A 21,398-nucleotide genomic window follows, 5' to 3' on the forward strand; every position below is an offset into this window, starting at 1 on the left:
TAGAAAACTTCCCAGACAGAGATAGAGAATTGGACATACAGATAATGAGGCATAGAGATCTCCAACTACCCATGATCAAAAAAAATCTACATCTAGACATATAATAGTCAAGATCCCAGAAACCCAACAGAAGAACAAAATCTTGCAAGCAATTAGAGAAAAGAAACTAACCACCTACAAAGGAAAGCCCATCAGAATCACAGCAGACTTCTCAACACAAACCCTCAAGTCAAGGAGAGCCTGGAGTGAAGTATTTCAAGCCCTAAAAGAAAATAACTTCCAACCTAGACTGTTGTATCCTGAAAAATTATCTTTCAAAATCAATGGGGAAATTAGATTCTTCCAAGACAAAGAATACCTGAGAAATTTCATGAACACCAAACCAGCACTCCAAACAATTCTAAACAATATCCTAGAAAAAGACTATGAAGGTCACAACTCCATGAGGCCCAGAAGAGGGAAGCCTCCAGGCAAGGTAAGAAACTAAAGGGAAAGGGGGAAAAAATAAGAAATAAAAGAGCCAACAACAGTAAAACATCAGGACAAGGATGAGTCAATATCTATCAATTATAACTCTCAATGTTAATGGCCTCAATTCACCAATCAAAAGAAATAGACTGGCAGAATGGATTAAGATGCAAAATCCAACAGTATGCTGTATACAAGAAACACACCTAACTCAAAAAGAAATTCATAGACTTAAGGTAAAAGGATGGAAAACAGTTCTCCACATGACAGGAACCCAGAAAAAAGCAGGGCTAGCAATCTTATTTCCAGACAAAGTAGATTTCAAATCAAAACTAATTAAAAGAGACAAAGATGGTCTCTCCATCCTCATGAAGGGAACAATCCAAGAGGAAGAGATGACAATCCTAAATAAATATGCACCAAATACGAATGCCCCCAACTATACAAAACAAATATTAATGGATATGAAAAACCAAATAAGCACTAATACAGTTGTAGTGGGGGACCTCAATACTCCACTATCACAAATAGACAGATCATCTAGACAAAAAATTTACAATGAAATTCTAGAACTGAACCAAACTATTAAACAAATGGACTTAATAGATGGTTACAGAGTGTTTCACCCCATAAAATCAAAATACACATTCTTTTTGGCTACACACAGGTCATTCTCCAAAATAGACAACATCCTAGGTCATAGGACATGTCTAAGTAAATGTAAAAGAATTGAAGTTACTCCCTGTATATTATCAGACTATAGTGCAATAAAATTGGAGATTAATAACATAAGACCTAAAATGTACCAATAAAAGAATTTAAAAAAAAATAACATAAGGAACTGAAAACCCCCCACAAACACATGAAAATTTAATAACACCCTCCTGAACAACAAATTGGTCACAGAGGAAATTAAAGAAGAAATTAGACAGTTTCTTCAAAGGAAATGATAATGCCAGTACAACATACAGGAATCCATGGGACACAATGAAAGCAGTTCTATGCGGGAAATTCATAGCGGGGAATACCCATATTAATAAAACAGTGAGAACTCAAATAAATAACCTAATGCAGAACCTCAACCTCCTAGAAAAAGAAGAGCATAACAAACCCAAAGCTTGTACAAGAAAGGAAATTATTAAGATCAGAGAAGAAATCAATGCAATGGAGGCTAAGAGAATGATACAAAAAAATCAATGAATCAAAGAGTTGGCTTTTCAAAAGAATAAATAAAATCAATAAACCTTTAGCCAACCTTATCAAAAAAAAGGAAAGAAAAGGCTCAAACCCATGCAATTAAGAACAAAAAAGTGAAGTCACAACAGAACAAGCAGAAATCCAGAGGATCATCAATACCTACTTTGAGAACCTGTACTCTAATAAAATGGAAAACATGGAAGAAATGGGCAGATTCCTAGATACATATAAATTGCCAAAGTTAATTGAAGAAGATACAGAAATTCTAAACACCCCAATTACAATAAGTGAAATTGAAAATGTAATAAAAAAATTACCAACAAACAAAAGCCCAGGTTCTGACGGCTTCACTGCTGAATTCTACAAGACATTTAAAGAAGAACTATTGCCATTACTTTTTAAACTCATCAATGAAAGAGAAGGTGAGCTGGTCCCAGCACCTGGAGGGAAGCTCCCCCACCGGCATCCCAAGCTCCTAGGGCAGAGAAGGTGAGCCTCATGGGCGCCAGAAGCATCCCCCACCTCCCCGCCCCATGGAAATAAGAAGACAAATAAACAAGCCTCAAAAACAGACTTCTGGATCACCTAAAGCAACCCCAAAGGGAAACGAGATGGAACAATCTGATACTCAACCACCTGGATGCTCTGAACTGGCAACAAAAGAGGATGTGGGAAAAATGAAATCAGAAATAATTACTAAGATAACAGCAAAGATTTTGCTAATGGTGCAAGACATGATTAATAAATCTAGAGAGGACACAGATAAACTCATCAACGAAATTGAAAGGGAAGCAAGGCTTCCAAATTCATTCCTGGAAGCAAGTGTTACTTTGATTCCAAAACCAGGGAAAGACCCAACCAAAAAGAGAGAACTACAGGCCAATCTCCCTAATGAACAGGGATGCAAAAATCCTCAACAAGATACTGGCAAACAGAATACAGAAGGTCATCAAGGAGAATATACACCCTGACCAAGTTGGATTTATCCCAAGGATGCAAGGATGGTTCAACATTCATAAATCAATAAATGTAATATATTATATTAACAGAGTCAAGGGCAAAAACCATATGATCATCTCAATAGATGCAGAAAAGGCATTTGACAAAATCCAACACCGATTCATGATAAAAAATGCTACAGAAAATTGGAATAGAAGGTCTTTATCTCAACCTGATTAAGGCTAGTTATGAAAAACTAACAGCCAACATCATACTAAATGGTCAAAAACTGAAAACTTTCACACTAAAATCAGGAACAAGACAAGGATGCCCACTATCACCACTGCTGTTCAATATAGTTCTGGAAACATTAGCCACAGCAATTAGAAAAGAGAAAGAAATAAAAGAAATAAAGATAGGAAAGGAAGAAGTTAAACTCTCATTATTTGCTGATGATATGATACTTTACATAGAAGAATCAAAAAACTCGGCCAAAAGACTTCTAGACCTAATTGACAGATGCAGTAGAGTAGCTGGATATAAGGTCAGCACTCAAAAAACAATAGCCTTCTTATACACAAGTAGCAGACTCACTGAGAGGGAAATTCTGGAAACAATTCCTATTGCAATAGCATCCAAAAAAATGAAATATCTAGGAATCAACCTAACAAAGGAAGCAAAAGAGCTCTACACTGAAAACTACAGCATTCTGAAAAAGGAGATCAAGGAGGATATAAGAAAATGGAAAGACATCCCTTGTTCCTGGGTAAGAAGAACCAATATAGTGAAAATGGCCATATTTCCAAAACTACTATATAGATTTAATGCAATGCCAATTGAAATTCCAACAATATACTTCACAGAACTAGAGAAAACAATCCAAAAATTCATTTGGAACCAGAAGAGACCAGAATAGCAAAAGCAATTCTAAGGAACAGAGATGTGGCTGAGGGTATCACAATCCCCAACTTGAAACTATACTGCAAAGCTATTGTGATAAAAACAGCATGGGACTGGCAAAGAAGCAGACCCGAGGATCAGTGGAATAGATTAGAAGATGCAGAAACAACTTCAGACATAGTTAGCCACCTCATCTTTGACAAAGGAGCCAACCACCCTCAGTGGAGGAAAGATAGCCTATTTAATAAATGGTGTTGGAAAAACTGGATTTCAACCTGCCAAAGATTAAAACTAGACCCATACCTATCACCATGCACTAAACTGAGATCAAAGTGGATTATAGATCTAAATATTAAGACAGAAGCACTAAACTTCCTGGAAGATAAGTTAGGTAGAACTCTTGAAGACATTGGTATAGGAAAAGACTTTATGAACAAAACCTCAGTAGCATGGTAACTAGCACAAAAAACAACTGGAATCTCATCTTATTAAAAAGCTTCTGCACTACAAGAGAAACCACCAACAGAGCTAAGAGACAACCTACAATGTGGGAAAAAATTTTTAGCAGCTGTATCTCAGACAAAGATCTACTATCTAGAATATATAAAGAATTGAAAAAAATCAGACCCCCCAAATTCAAAAACCAATCCAAAAATTGGTATCTGAAATGAACAGAGACATTTCTCAGACAAAGAAGTAAAAACAGCAAATAAATATATGAAAAAATGTTCAACATCACTGGTCATTCGAGAGATGCAGATGAAAACAACACTGACCAGAAAGAATGGCTGCTATCAAGAAATCAACCAATAACAAATGCTGGCAGGGGTGTTGAGAGAAAGGAACCCTTCTCCATTGTTGGTGGGAGTGCAGACTGGTGCAACCACTGTGGAAATCAGTATGGAGATACCTCAAAGAACTAGGGTAGAGGTCCTATTTGACCCAGCTATTTCCCTTCTGTGTATCTTCCCAAAAGAATGAAAAGAATCATACCACAGCGATATAAGTGCACCCATGTTTACAGAAGCACAGTTTGTAATAGCTAAAGCTTGGAAACAGCCCAAGTGCCCATCAACTGGAAACTGGATAAAGAAGATGTGGTTTTTTAATAAAATGGAGTACTACTCAGCCATAAAGACTGAGAAACTAGAGTCATTTATAGGTAAATGGATGCATATTGAGGACATACTCTTAAGTGAAATAAATAAGACACAAGTGTAAATACCGATTAGTTTCTCTAGTGTGAGACACTGAAATTGTAAATAAGGATTAAACTGATTAAAATGAATAGTTGATAATTTGAAATAGGAAAAGATTCAAAGGTGTAGGGGTGGTGTGAAGGTAAGGGGAAAGGAAAGAAGGGAAAGGAAAAATTATTAGAAAAGAAAAAAAATGGAAATGAAATCTATGTAAATAGGGAAGGGTGGAGGGGTGAAGGGTGCACAGGTAATGGGGAAAAAAATAAGAACCAAGATACATCATGTACAGGTACAAGCACCCAATGATAAATGTAAATGTATAGTATACCTAAAATTTACCAATAAAAGAATTTAAAACAAAACAAAAACAAACAAACAACAACAACAACAACAACAACAACAACAAACAAAACCAGGGAAAGCCCCAAGTCCAAAAGAGAACTACAGGCCAATCTCCCTAATGAACATAGATGCAAAAATCCTCAACAAGATGCTGGCAAACAGAAAACAAAGGGACATCTAGAAATGAAAAAGGCAAAATCACAATGGATCTGCCAAAATAAAAATCCAGAAGATCATTGGTAACTAGTACTTTGAGAACCTATATTCTAATAAAATGGAAAATTCAGAAGAAATGGGTAAACTTCTAGATACAGATGAACTACCAAAACTAAACCAAGAAGATAAAAAATCCTGAGTAATCTAATATTAGTCAATGAAATTTTAGAAGTAATAAAAATACTACCAATTAAGAAAAGCCCCTTCCCCAAAAAAGAAAAGCCCAGCCAGGTATGGTGGCATATGCCTATAATCCCACCACTTGGGGGGCTGAGGCAGGAGGATTGCTGTGACTTTGAAGCCAGTCTGGACTTTGTAGTGAATTCAACACCAGCCTGGACTACATAGTGAGACCCTATCTCAAAAAAAAAAGAAGGAAAAAAAAAGCCCAGGTCCTGATGGATTCGTTGGCAAATTCTACAAGAACTTTAGAGAGATCTCATGCCAACACTCTTCAAATTCCTCAATGAAATTGAAAGAGAAGCAGAACTCCCAAAGTCATTTTTGGAAGCAAACATAACCTTGATTCAAAATAAAAAAGACCCAATCAAAAAAGAGGATATGGGCAAATCTCTTTAGTAAACATAAATGTAAAAATCCTCAATAAGATACTGGCAAACAATGTAGCAAATCATCAAAAAATTTTACACCATGATCAAGTGGGATTCATTCCAAGGATGCAGGGATGGAGTTCAACATATGCAAATCAACAAATGTAATACACATACCCAAATCAGAGACAAAAATCACATGATAATTTCAATAGACACAAAAAAAGCATTTGACAAAATCCAGCATCCATCCATGACAAAAATCCTGAAGTGAATAGGTATGACAAACCAATGGCTAGCATCATAGTAAATGGAGGGAAGCCGAAAGCTTTCTCTTTAAAATCAGGAACAAGACTGTGGTGGTGCATGACACTCAGCACTTAGAAGGCACTTAGGAGGCTGAGGCAGGGGGATCATAGCAAGTTCGAGGCCAGCCTGGGCTATAGTGAGTGCAAGGCCAGGTTGAACTGCATAGTGAGACTGTATCTCAAAAAAAATAAAAATAAAAAAATAGAAAGCAAGACAATCACTATCACCACTCCTGTTCAATGTAGCTCTTGAAACATTAGCCAGAGCAATAAGATAAGAGAAATAAATAAAAGGGGTATGGACAGGAAAGGAAGATGTTAAATTATTATTATTTGCAAATGACATAATCTTCTACATAGAAAATCCTCAAAACTCCACCAAAATACTCCTAGAATTAATAACCAAATTCCATTATTCCATTATTAATTAACCAAATTAATAACCAAGTAGTATAGTAGGATACAAAGTCAGCACTCAAAAATCAATACCATTCCTATACACCAATAGCAAATTCATCAAGAGAGATATTATGGCTGGGTTTGGTGGCACATGGCTGTAATCCCAGCACTTAGGAGGCTGAGACAGGAGGATTTCCACAAGTTTGAGGCCAGCCTGGACTACATAGTAGGTTCAAGGCCAGCCTGAACTACATAGCAATACCCTGTCTCAAAAAATAAATGCATAAATAAATAAATAAATAAAATGAGGAGAGAGAGAGAGAGAGAGAGGGAGATTGATTTTATTAGGGAAACAGTATCTTTCACAGTAGCATCAAGAAAAATGAAATACTTAGAAATTAGCCTAACCTAGGAAGCAAAAGACCTCTACAACAAAAACTATAGTACTCTGAAAAAGGAGATCACATTGGATATCATAAAATGGAAAGCCTGTTCCTGGGTAGGCAGAACCAATGTAGTGAAAATGGCCCTATTTCGAAAACTGTTATTCAGATTTAATGCAATCCCAATCAAAATATGAATAGCATTCCTCACAGAATGAGAGAACACAATCATAAAATTTATATGTAACTAGAAGAGATCTACAGTAGCAAAAGCAATTTTGGTCAACAAGGGCAAGGTAGAGGGCATCATGATCCCAGACTTCAAGTTATACTACAAAGCCACAGTGATAAAAAACAAAAACAAAAACATCCCACCAAAACAAAAACAGCATGGTATTGGGAAAAAGCAGACTTGCTGATCTATGGAATAGAATGGAAGATGTAGAAACAACTCCAGGCACACTCAGCTAACTTATCTTTGCCAAAGTAGCAAAAAACTTTTGCTGGAAGAAAAATAGCCTTTTTAGCAAACAGTGCTGGGAAAAACGGCTATCCACATGCTGAAGACTGAATATAGACCCACATCTCTCACCATGCAGCAAACTAAAATCAAAATGCATCAAAAATCTAAATATGAAAAGAGAAACAATCTGCTGGAGAACACAATAGGTAAAACTTTTGAGGATATAGGTTAGGCAAAAACTTTCTGAACACAACCCCAGTTGCACAAGAAATAATTCCAAGAGTCAACTAGTGGGATCACATCAAGTTAAAAAGCTTCTGCATAACAAAGGAAATCACCAACAGAGTGAAGAGACAACTTAACAGAATGGAAAAATTTTTTGCCAGCTACTCTTCAAAGGACTAATACCTAGAATATGTAAAGAACTCAAAAGAATTAGATCCACAAAATATAAAGACCCAATAAAAAATTGGCATCTAGAATGAATAGATATTTCTTAGATGAAGTACAAATGGCTAATAAATACATGAAAAAATATTCAATATCATTGGCCATTCAAGAAATGCAAATTGAAAGAACACTGAGATTCTATCTCATTTCAGAAAGAAAGGCTATCATTAAGAAATCAACAAGGCTGGGTATTTAGCTTAGTGGTGCCACCTCCTACCTTACAAGTGCAAGGTCCTGAGTTCAATCCCTGGTACCCCCCCCCCCAAATCAACCAAAGACATCATACCACAGTGATGTATGCATATTATAGCAGAATAGTTCATAATAGCTTAATCTTGGAAGCAGACTATATGTTCATCAACAGATTAACGGTTAAAGAATATGTGGAATTTATATACTATGAAGTAATACTCTGCCACAAAGAAGGATAAACGAGCCATTTGTAGAAAAATGGATGCACCTTGACACCATAACATCATGTGAAGTAAATCAGATGCACAAGTTTAACTATCATATGGTTTCTCTTATATGAAAAATTCAATCATAAATAATGTGCAGGGCTGGCAATTTAGCTCAGTTGTGTGGCATCTGCCTCTCAAGCAAGGTCCTGAGTTCAATCTCCAGTACTTCAATTGTTACAGAAATCTCACAAAGAAGTACACAGAGACACAGAATTCGGATAAAATAATAAAATTTCTTCTCTTGAGCAGACGGGACCTCCAGAAACTGGTCTGGTCAATATCCACCCCCTTTGTTCAGGATTTCCCTTTATATATTCTTTTTAGCCATTATCTCATCCCTAGTGGCCTTTGATATGTAAATACAATTCCAGTTCCTATTTACAAGTCACAGACACAAGATAGGCCATATACATTGTAAATTCACCCTGGCCTGGTAACTTTGTTAGGTTAATGAAGTTACTGGTTAGAGTCAGATAATCTTCACCTTAAACAAGGAGTTACAGGAAAAGCAAATTTTAAAAGAACACATTACTTATTTTGCTTCTACAACTACCTTAATATTCAATCTATTAAGTTATCTAAAACTTTTCCATATCACAATAAATAAATAAAGTGCAAAATAAAAGACCAGAGGGATATAGAAAAAAGTGCAAGGTCCTCAGTTCAATCCCTGTACCAAAAAACAAAAAACAAAACACAAAAAACCCAGAGAAAAAAGCTATTGTAATCAAACATGGACAATTATCTAAAAGTGTACCTTGACTCAGTAAAATTATGTTTTATATTTTTTTGGCCTTTTAGACTGACTGTTAATCTATGTATGATAATTAACTTTATAAGGACTTATAAATAAATTTGATGCTGGGAAAAGGGAGTGTTAGAGGGAAAGGGGAAGAAAAAGAATTAAAAGTACATATATATGTATATATATGTATATATATATACATATATATTAATTTCCCATAATGAATGGAAACAATAAGTACTGCAAACATATACTAATAATTTTTTTAAAAAGAAAAAGAATGTTGAACATCTCACTAAATTTATTTAAATCATAATGATCTGGATATATTTGGCTAAATAAAATATGTATTAAAGTTAACTTCACCAGGTTTTTAGCATTCCTAATAGAAAAATGTAAATTACACATGTGGCTCATGTTACATTCCTGCTTCATGGCACGGGGGTGGCTAGGAACAGATCAGAACTTTCTGAGACATTTTTGAAAAGCCTAAAATCATAGTTAATTGTGAAGCACTGTATACTCACTCTCCTGTTGGGGACTAGGCTACATAACTCAGATCTCAGGAGGACAGTGTTATCTTGCCTTGGGAACAGGGAAGAATGAGGAAGGATGCAAGCTTCCATGACTATGGATGGAATGCCAATAATCCAGCACTCCTGAGGTAAGACAGCATCTGCTGAGGACAGTTGTCAAAATACAGGCGTCTGGGTATAGAGAAAATCTGATTCCTTGTTAATTAACGCCTTCTCCACCCATTCTCTATAGTTGCTGTCCCATGAAACATGTGCTACCCTTTCCCCTGCGTTAATAAAAGCAGGCTAAGTGTGGAGTTTTATTCAAGTCTGTCCACTAGATGCACATCTCCTCCAGGTCCCCTCTTTATATCTTGAAAATTGTCTTTGTCCCTTTTATTCCTCATTGTTCCCCCCCAAATGTAGCTGAGGGTCCAATCATCCATCCAGACTCTCCCTCTAAGATCAGAAACAAGTTAAGGATGTTAACTCTTATGATTCCTGTTCAGCATTTTACTGGAAGTTCCTAGCCAGGATAACAAAGCAAGAAAGGGAAATAAAAGGCATATATTGTGGAAGGAAGAAGTAAAAGTATTCCTATTTACAGATGAAATGATTGTCTACATGGAAATTTTCAAGGGATCTTTAAAACTTTTTTTTAGAATTAGTAAGTAAGTTTGGTAAAATTGCATGATACATGGTCAATACACAAAAATCAAGGCAGCAGGCAAAAATGGTGAAATAAAAACTGATATATAGACTTAACACAATCTCAATCAAAATATCAATATCATTCCTCACAGACATAGAGAAAATGATCCTAAATTCATATAGAACCTGAAGAGACCCAAAATAGTAAAAGCAATCCTGGGTAACAAAAGCAAAGCAGGTAGGATCAGAATCCCAGATTTGAAGTTATATTACAAAGCTACAGTGATAAAAACAGTATGATATTGATACAAAAACAGACATGGGGATCAGTGGAACAGAATAAGGGATGCAGAAACAACCCAGGTACATTCAGCTATTTGAACTTCAGCAAAGGGGCCAAAAACATATACTGGAATAAAGATAGCCTCTTCAATAAATAATGCTGGGAAAATGATATCCACACACCGAAGTTTGAATCTAGACCCATATCTCTCACTTACCAAACTAAACTAAAATCAAAATGGATCAAAGATCTAAATGTTAAAGTAGAAACACTTGGTCTACTGTAAGATAAAATAGGTACAACTCTTGAAATAGGCATAGGCAAGGACTTTCTGAACAGAATCCCAGTGGCACAAGAAATAATACTGAGAGTGAACAGATGAGATCATATGAAATTAGAAAGCTTCTGGACAGCAAAGGAAGCAACCAACAGAGCGAAGAAACAACCTATAGAATGGGAAAAAATATTTTTGCCGGCTATTCCTTGGACAGAGGACTAACACCTAGAATATATAAAGAACTCAAAATATTAGATCCCCTCAAAATAAAAGACCCAGTCAAAAAGTGGGCAACTGAAATGAATAGACAGTTCTCAGAAGAAGGACAAGGGGCCAATAAATATATGAAAAAATATCCAACATTGCTGGCCATTAGAGAAATAATCATTAAAACAACATTGAGATTCCATCTTACTCCAGAAAGAATGATCATCACAAATCATCAATAATAAATGCTGGGGAGGCACTCACTATGTAGTCCAGGCTGGCTTGAGGGAATCCTCCTGCCTCAGCTGCCTGAGTGCAGAGATCACAGGAATGTGCCATCACACCTGGCTTAGCCAATTCATTTTTCATAGAGGTACAAATTCTATGAAGAAAGGGTAACAAATGTTGGAATAACTGGATGCCTTATGCAAAAAAGAAAGAAAAAGAGAAAGAAGATAATAAAAGAAAACTGAACTTGATACCTTATAAAAATTCAGAATGGATAGTAGACTTAAATGTAAAACTGTAAAATGTTAAGAAGAAAACTTAGGGAAAAGTCTTTGTGACTTAAAGACTGTGATTGCCATTTAAAAAAATCCCAGGCTAGACTGTAGCTCAGTGGTAGAGCACCTGCCTAGCATGCATGAGGACTGGGATTCAATTGCCAGCACCACAAAACCAGAAAACTAAAACCAAACAAAATGAAAAAGAAATCAGTTGAATGACACCAAGTTTAAAGCTTCTGTGGGAAAGATGGTTATGAAAATAACATACTGGGAAAAAATAATTCTAAATCACACATCTGACAAAGCATTTCAATCCAGGTAATAGAATGAACTCTCAAAACTTAACAGTAAGAAAAAAAGGAACCCAATTTAAAAATTGGCAAAAGACTTGAATGGAAGCCACCAAAAAGGATATATGAATAACAAAAAAGTCCATGATGAAAAGATGTTCAACATCATCAGCAATAACACTAATGCAAATTAAAATGACGATAAGCTACCACCACATACTTATTAGAATAGCTAAAATAAAAAATACTGAAATATGGTCTGACAAGAATGAAAGGACTGTCCTCCCAGCCCAGAAGAGACTGCCAGGTCAGTGCACCATGGCTCCCAGGCAGGAGGAGGCTTCCGGGTAGGCGTGCCGTGGTTCCCTGCATAGAGAAGGCTTCTGGGTAGGTGGGCTGTGGCTCCCAGCACAGAGGAGGTGAGCTGCACAGGTGCCAGGAATAACCCCCCTCAAGTCAAAATGAGAAAACAGGTAAACAAGCCTCAGAAGCAGACTTCCAGATCACCTATAGCAACCCCAAAGGGAAAAGAGATGGAACACTCTGATATTCAATCACCTGGACTCCCTGAACTAGCAACAAAAGAGGATCTGGAAAAAATGAAATCAGAAATAATTTCTCAGATAACAGCAGAGATTTTGCCCATAGTGCAAGACATGATTAATAAATCTGGAGAGGATATAGATTAAAAAATAGAGGAGTTGAGGAGCATGATGGAATGCCAACATAGGAAACAAAATGAATCCATAAAACAGATGCAAACAGATTTCCAGGAGATTAAAACTCCATTGAAAGTCTATGCAGCAGAATGAGCCAATGTGAAGACAGAATTTCAGATATAGAAGATAAGATTGCAATTAGTGACCAGGAAAAGAAAAAATTCTGTAAAATTTTAAGGGACCATGAGAAATCAATCCAGCAGCTGCTAGATGATGCAAAGAAAAATAATATAAGACTGATTGGAGTCAATGAAGAAATAGGAGAGAGTGCAGATGACATAAAAAACTTTCTACAGAAGTGATGGCAGAAAACTTCCCAAGCAAGGGAAAAGAATTTGACATACAGATAAGCAAGGCATATAGGACTCCAACTAGCCTTGATAAAAAAAAAATCTACACATAAGAACAAAAGGACTGGGACATTGCTAGTGGGAACTGAAAAAATGATGCAGCGACTCTGAAAAATAATCTGGCAGTTTCTTATAGAGGTAAATGTATACTTACCATATAGCCACTTGTGGGTTTTTACACTAAGGGAAGGAATACGCATGTTCACACAAAACCTGTGCATGAACTGGGCATGATGGCACATGCCTGTAATCTCAGCACTCTGGGAGGACAAAGCAGGAGGATCACAAGTTTGAGCTTAGCCTGAGCAACTTAGCAACTTAGTAAGACCTTGTTTCAAAAACATTAAAAGAGAACTTGGAACTGTAGCTCTGTAAAAATGCCCTGAGTTCAATCCCTACCACAAAAAATATTTTTTAATATATAATATGTCATGACAAAGTTAGATTTTTCATAGGGATGGTTTTCATTAGCAAATTAATAAAAGTTAAATGTCCTGCTAATAAATCAAATAGAAAATTCCCACTCATTTCTCTAGATGCAGAAAAAATATGTGATCACATTCAATATTTATCATGACACTGTAATCAGTTTTCCCTGGATTGATCTATAAATTCCACATGATCACAACCAAAATCATGAACCAACAGTATTTTTGTGACAACCTAATTGAAAAGTGTAGAGGCTATGATAAACTATAGTTATGGAGACTGTGACATTGGCTGAAGGTCAGTCCTGTGGAATGAGAGAGCTCAAGAATGCATCCACACATGTATGTATTGTAGATAGCTGAGTTAGTTAGAAAATATTATAAGACCATTGGGCAGGGCTGGGCCCTTAACATAGAAAACAATTCAGGCACATTCACTGAAGGTTAACATTAAAAAAACAGAAACTACTATACCCACATACTCCCCCTAGGGATAAATAGCAATGATTGATATTTTAAATAGACATCAATCGCCTCAGTTGGGGTCCAAAACATCCCTAGCTAGCCCTTTCCTTCCAGGAAATCCATGTAAGCTTGCTATGTGACTAGCTTCCCCATTTGATCTCCATTTAATCAATATTAATTGGGTGACTATATTTGTAATCTTACTGGTTGATCATGGTTTTGTCCCACCTCATGTCTACTTTGTGATTTTCCACTGTTTTGTCCCACTTTGTACCCACCTCACTTTGTGGCTTTGCCCCATAAAACACCTTTGAGAAGTGGAGTGGGTGGGCAACCTAGTTTTTGGTACCCTTTCTCTCTTGGTCAGAAGCTATCTTTCTCCCAATAAATTCTTCCTACTCTTAACATCTGTTGTTCCTAGAATTCATTCTTTGATTTTAGAGAACACAAATTCAGGGTTTCAGATATCTAGCAGATTGAGAGTTATGGTAGTTCCCTTGTTTGTATTATTTTGCTTATTTGGATTACTTGATTCCTATATCATTCGGAGGTCCCACTGAGATCATTGGATGAGGTAAGAGTTTGCTTTTGTTTCATAGATTCTAGCTTTCTGGTCTGTTTGCTTTATAGATTCTAACTTTTTGTTTCATAAATTCTGGTTCTTGTTTTTTAGATTCTTTTTGTTTCCTAGACTGTGGCCTTTTGTTTCATTGGTTCTTTTTTTGTTTCATAAATTCTAGCCTTTGTTTCATAGATTTCTGGCTTTTGTTTCAAAATTGACTTAAATTTTAAGTTGTATTGAAGTGGAAAGAGCTGCCAAACAAAATGAATAATTACTGTAGCACATCTGTCAATGAACTGTATGTCAGCTTAAAATAACAATATAGCAAAAATATGTTGTTTTGTGCTCTGTGTAGGCTATCGCAAAGACCCCATCTGTGTTCAACCTGTCCCTGTTTTAAAAAATACTGGGTGACCTTTCCCCTCATGTGAGACAGCCTGTTCCCAGACAGATGAGGAAACAGCCTTGAAATTGTTTTGGTTTTTTTTTTTTTGTACCTGGGATTAAACTTGGGACCTTGCACTTGCAGTCAGAACCACTGAGCTAAATCCCCGGCCCCTTGAAATTGTTTATGTAAGCCCCCAACCTTAAAGCCTTGCTGCTTTGCCATGCAGCTGTGTAATCACTACTTGAACTTCTTACTCTGTAAAAGGTATATAAAAGAGAAACTGTCTTAACTCGGGGTCAGTCTATAAGGACTCATTTCCTGAGACTGGCTATTGCCTGGCAATAAACATCTTTCTTATTTTATCCAACTCTCCTGGTCTCTGTAAGATCATTTCAACTCCCGATTTGCCACAACAGTATGTCTTAAATTTTTGCAAATTGCCTGTTTCTCTTATGATGCATTGTCTTTTGTTAAAATTACATTTTATTCTCATTTTGTATATGTTGCATTTAAACTTAGCTGATGGAGTTACAGTCCTTGTTTTGTTAGACCACAGCACTAGGGAAAAAGATAGCATTAGAGCGCCACCTAGTGAACTTTAATGGTAACTACAAGTAAACTTTAAAAATGTAGAACGGGTGTTTTTATGAAATCTAGTTTATATTTAAGAAACATACATGCCTATTAATAAATAACAGGGGGCCTGGAATTTAGCTCAGTGGTTCCACCACCTGCCACGAAAGCACAAGGTCCTGAGTTTGATCTCTAGTACCAAAAAAACCACAAGGGGACCCCACCTACCAGTTAAAAGATGACAGGTCAGTGGCCATTCTTAAGACTTGGGGGACAGGTTTCACTGAGATGTTCCAGTTCAATCCCTCTCTATACTCTAGAGAAAATGTTGGGCCTGTTCTGCCTCAGACTTTCTTTTCTGGTCTGATCTTCCACTGGTAAAGAGGCAATCTTAGTTCTTGAGAGTCCCCATTCTCACCTTTCCAGGCTGAGATTGATGACACATGAGCAAGCTGTCTAAAGTTTCCCATGCTCCCTGTGAGCATAGGAAAAAAAAGACTTCCTTTTCCTGGCTCATTTCTGGTCTTTCCCTGCCACTATACACTTACCTTATAGAGGCATGTAAAATTAAAGGAAGAAAAAAAATCTCTAATAAGTTTAAGAGAAAAATCCCAACTTTCTCTCTCTCCCCTTCTAGGTCTGGTTTTCATCATTTATGTGTGTAGGGAAAAACTACTTTTGCTAGTGAGTTGTGGACTTTAAAACTTTGACTGTAAAAAAAAACTTTGACTGTAGATTTGTAAAATACTATGTGGGGATTTGTGTGTGGGGGGTTTAAGTCCCTTATACTTTTATTTGGACTTTTTCTCTCTGCTAGTGAGTTAGAAACTCCCCTTAAATTTTTCTCCAACTTGTTAGGAGTTGACTTTAGAATCCCTTGTAGTCAGACCACCCCTCCTTCCAGGAATTCAGGCTAAGGCAACTTGGAACTACTGTTTTGTCTTACAAGGGGGAAAAATAGCATGCTAACTAGAATTAAAAGGGGATCTTGGGCTGGGGATTTAGCTCAGTGGTTCCGGCACCTGCCTCGAAAGCACAAGGTCCCGAGTTCAATCCTTGGTACCAAAAAAAGGGGGGAGGGGATCTTAGCCTTTCTCTTTCCATGTGTGCATAGAGAACTGATAGATGTGCCTTTGCTAGCATGTGAATTGTGGTTGCTAGGCGATGAACATTAGTTTAACCTGTGAGTTTCAGATACTTAATGATTAAACATGGACTTTAAATGATTTGTAGCTTTATCTTGCTATTAATGAAGTTTGCCTAGGTGACTAAATAGACAATGGGAATGTCTCAGAGGCCTCTCCACCCTAGGGATGAAGGCAGGATCTCTCTGAGTCATATGCTTGACTCTACCTGTCTTTAGAGGTGATCTCTTTTGCAGGCAAAAAGTGCTTTAATTTGACCATTGACCTATTTACCTCAGTTTCTTAAAAAAAAAAAAAACTAGAATGGGTTGATCTCTTGATTACTGGTTTTGCTAGCAATGTTTCTTTCTCTAAACATGATTGTTATGGCTAAAATCAACTGTAATGTGTGCTTTAGGAGTACCTACAGGGGTAGGAACAGGAGTCTCCTGGAAAGATGATATCATGCGTTGGTAAAGAGGTAGACAGTCCAGTCTGATTTTATCTTCTTTTTTAAAAATAAATTTTATTTTATCCTATTTTCCCCCCCTTATACCTTCTCACCTCAATTCTATGTTCTATGTCTCTGTCCAAACAGCAGACACCAACTATGGAGTGGAATCAACTTGTAATATGTCTCAAGGGTATAGAAAGCAAGCAGAAAGTACAGGGATGCCATTCTTTCTCTGGGGGATTCAATGTCAAAGTGGCAATGGTATGCCTAGCCTCTAGAGCCAAAATAGAATACAGAGGGAAGTATTGATGGTGATGCTGTTTCACAATTAAAATTGTACTCTAAGAGAGAGAAAAATGGTCAAAATTGCCTTATGTTCAGATTTCTTTGCATTAAGAAATAATCCTTGCTTGTGTTCAAAATAAGAATGTAAGCCACAGGAAAGCCAGACACCTCTGGCCCCCTATCACAGCCCTGACCCCTTTGCCTTTTGGAACCTGAGGGCAAGGTTTCCAAGGCTACCTTAGTCAAAACCCCACCTACTGTTACTAAACCTGAGAATAAAGTTTCCAACCTTTATCAAAGCCTTGCCACTATTACTGATCCTGAGGCTTCCCCTCCTTGTCCTTAGGGGCTGAGTGTGAGGCTTCTAAGCTAGCCATAATTAAGGCTTCTATGGGGCTATATCCATCCTTAGCTAATTTGTTGAAAATCTCTTACAGGAAATAAATGGCAAATATGGGACTACTCATGTTTATATGTCCTCACCTCTCAGTGACCCAAGACAGATCAAACCAGACCTAAAAAAGTCTTCAGACAACACTAATGAGTTTTTTGAGGTCTTTAGAAGACTTGCTCATTCCTAGAAACTAGATTAGAAAGATATAATGTTACTCTTAAATCACACATTGACTTCTAGTGAGAGACAAGCAGCATTACAAGCTGCTACTACATTTAGAGATAAATAATATCTTAGTTTTAAAAGGTCAAAAGAGGTGAGAAGCAGCTACAGCACCGAACCGAGGAGGCAGGGGCTGAGACAGAGGCAGCTGGTTGGGCACTATGGCTGGGATCACCACCATGGAGGCGGTGAAGCACAAGATCCAGGTTCTTCAGCAGCAAGCCGATGATGCAGAGGAGAGGGCTGAACACCTCCAGCAGCGGGTGGAGGGAGAAAGGTGGGCTCGGGAACAGGCTGAGGCAGAGGTGGCCTCCTTGAACCATAGGATCCAGCTGGTTGAAGAGAAGCTGGACCATGCACAGGAGTGCCTGGCCACTGCCTTGCAAAAGCTGGAGGAAGCTGAGAAAGCTGCCGCTAACAGTGAGAGAGGTATGGAGGTTATTGAAAACTGGGCCCTAAAAGATGAAGAGAAGATGGCACTCCGGGAAATCCAACTTAAAGAAGCTCAACACATTGGAGGAGAGGCAGATAAGAAGTATGAAGAGGTGGCTCGTAAGTTGAAGGAGACTATCTGTTGAAGGAGACTTGGAATGCACAGAGGAACGAGCTAAGCTGGAAGAGTCCTGTTGCCGGGAGATGGATGAGCAGATCAACCTGATGGACCATAACCTGAAGTGTCTGAGTGCTGCTGAAGAAAAGTACTCCCCAAAAGAAGACAAATATGAGGAAGAGATAAAATTCTTACTGATAAACTCAAGGAGGTGGAGACTTATGCTGAGTTTGCTGAGAGATCAGTAGCCAAACTGGAAAAGACCATTGATGACTTGGAAGGTACGGAGCCTGGTAGAGGGGTTCAGATTGAGAAGTACATGCCCATGGACCATGAAATCTTCTGCCTGTGCACCAAAGGGGATTGAGGGTGACTTGGCATGTGTGCTATTCTCTACCCTGTGCCACAGTCTGGTGAAGTGGATCCAGCCCTAGAGTTGGATTTTAGTAGACTTTACCTAGTATTTCTGGAATTTGCCTCTTCTCTTTGAGGAGAATAGTAATGGCTGGCTGCACTTGGTTCCAGTTTAGTAGTCCTAAGCCTGTAGTCTGCGTTGAAATGAAAGCCATAATTTCATAAGGCAATGAGGACGCATGTTGTCACTCCATGGCTACTTTTGGCAGATCTGCTCATGTCTCAGGTTAGGGCACATGTCCGGGAGAGGAGCTGTGGCATTACCATTGCCCAGAGCTGACCAGTGGCAGTTGCTGTGGACATCCTGTCCCTGTAATCTGGCACCTGCTTCCGCCTTGACAAAAAAAGATGTCTTTTGCTTTGGGAGCTCTGAGGTGTGCTCCTTTGGTATGCTCTTGGCAGCAGGATGTTCTGGGACAGATTTTGGAGAGGCAACCTATAGTGCAAAGGAGCCACCAATAGTGGTCACACTTAGACACAGAAGTGTCCTATGGGTACACACTCTCTCCTTTTTCTATTTTTTGTTAAATTGTTATCACCGGTAGGAACTGGATTAACTGGGTTAGAGTGGTATCCTTGTACGTGCCCCTAGTAACAAGACTATGCCTAGGTTCTCAGCTCTGTGCTGGTGGTTATAGCTCCCATAGCTTCTCTCTTGGGCCCACTCTGCTCCCTCTTTACAGTTTTCCTCAGGCAATCCATACTCCTGGCTTCTCCAAACTTCTGGGGTTTCCACTGCACCTTTGCCTTCACACGCACAGCTTCAGACACTGCCCTCTCAGGGGCACACTGCCTGGCCTCCCCCACCTTCTTCTGAAATGTAAAGTATAAAAATTAAATGTAAAGTATAAAAATTATATGTAGATCAGGGATCTACCACTCATCCAAGATTTTGCCTGGTCAAAAGAACAGCTGGTTCCTACTAGAAACCAAACAGTCCCTATACAAGACCTCCACTGGCCTACCAACCAGACAGATTAAACTAGAAACCATTTTCAGAAGTGTATTCTTAAAGGTCCAAATAAAGATGAGAATTAAGCCCTTCAGTTATTTTAAATTGTCAACTATTTATCAAGAAAAAGATAGGGACATCCCTAGCTCCTGATTTGATAGAAGGAAATACTATAGTTTTTCCCAAGTCACACTCTTGGAATATGTAAATGGTATACTGTCATGTGCCCCCCTCAGAAGAACTCTCTAGCCAAGGCACCCTGGCTCTGCTAAATTTTTTAGCAGACAGTGGTTATAAGGTTTCTAGATCTAAGGAACAGCTTTGCAGCCTTAAGATAAAATACTGGGGCCTTATCATATCTAAGGGAACATGAGGACTCAGGGAAAAAAAGAATTAAACCAATTCTTTCCCTCCCACGGCCCAAGACACTAAAACAGCTAAGGGGATTCCTAAGAATTACAGGCTTTTGTCACCTTTGGTAGCAGGATATAGTGAGATTTCGAGACCTCCCTCCATCAGTTTATAAAGAAATCCAAGACAGATACTCATATTTTAACCTGGGATTAACACTTTCATTTTCTCTCTCACTCTTTCAAGAGGTTAAAAATCAGCTATTCAGGTTCTTTGATTATTGGTTTAATTTTCTGCTTGGCCACACAGTCAGCCATAGCTCTTGTCTCTGAAGACATGTTTTGCTGTAAATTAGAGATTCACTCTGGAAAAAGCTCTTGATCTATATCTATCTATCTATATGTATATCTATATGTATATCTATATATATTTGTACCAGGGATTGAACTCAGGACTTTGCACTTGCCGGGCAGGTGCTGGAACCACTGAGCTAAATTCCCGGCCCATCTTGATCTTAATTGTCTTTCTGCACCTGAGATGGTTAAGATTTAGTTCTTGTGTCATACTTAGAATCACTCTTCTGTCTTTTTGTTACAGCAATTTTAGCATTGCTGGAGACACAGGAAAAGACCAGCACTTGAAGAAATAGAGAGATAAAAAAAACTTTAGTATGCTAACGGGCCCAGAGGAAATAAACTCTCCAAAGTCTAAATGCTGAGCCAGAGTTATGTTACTCCTTTTATACAGAAACTATAGAAGCAGAATAAAAGCAGTTACTCAAATAGTGACAGCTTGTAACTTAACACATCTGGTTGTCCAGTGAAGAGAAACAGGTTCCCACGGAAACAGGATATAGCAAAATTGTTATCTTTAGGAACAGAGTTGTTAGGGCAAGACAAACAGCTGTCACAGGGAGGGGAAAGATTAAGGGGAAGGTGTCAGAGGGCATTAGTTATGGCCTTTAGTGTTTTATCTAATATCTAAGTTTAAATTTTGCCTTCCTCTTCTGAGGTCAGGGGATTGTGTGCTTATATACAGAAGAGAAGAGAACATTGTGGCTAAGAAGTAGGAGCATTATCCATTTGGAGGGCTTTGGCATGAGGCACCCAGATATAGTTAACTGACAGGCAAGTGGCTAAAGCTGACAAAAATGGGGGCGGGGGTGCTAGGTTATTCTCTTTATTACTTTCTTCACTGCCCTGCCTCTAAAAAATAACAGTCTTCAACAGTGTTTGGTTCAAGGCAAGCCTCTCTTCTGTGGCTGCTGGATTTTAGGAAAAAGCTTCCAGAATGATGAGTTTCCCCTCGCTGGAACCCTTCTAGAATAAAGCTGACCTTCACTTATCTCTGGGCCATATTTTAAAAACTGATTTAATCCTGAAACTTTCAAAAATAAATATAAAAATTTAGTTCAAGT

The 21,398-nt window shown here is 38.0% G+C and overlaps 1 pseudogene; it reads left to right on the plus strand.

The window, feature by feature from the left end:
- The first annotated feature begins 17,875 nt into the window (after positions 1 to 17,875).
- On the plus strand, positions 17,876 to 18,631 carry LOC101702197 (uncharacterized; annotated as a pseudogene).
- Positions 18,632 to 21,398: the final 2,767 nt, after the last annotated feature.

The sequence above is a fragment of the Heterocephalus glaber genome, unplaced genomic scaffold (genome assembly GCF_053883595.1).
Source record: "Heterocephalus glaber isolate CG9 unplaced genomic scaffold, H.glaber_assembly_v1.0 deba00001481, whole genome shotgun sequence".
Taxonomy (NCBI): Eukaryota; Metazoa; Chordata; class Mammalia; order Rodentia; family Bathyergidae; genus Heterocephalus; species Heterocephalus glaber.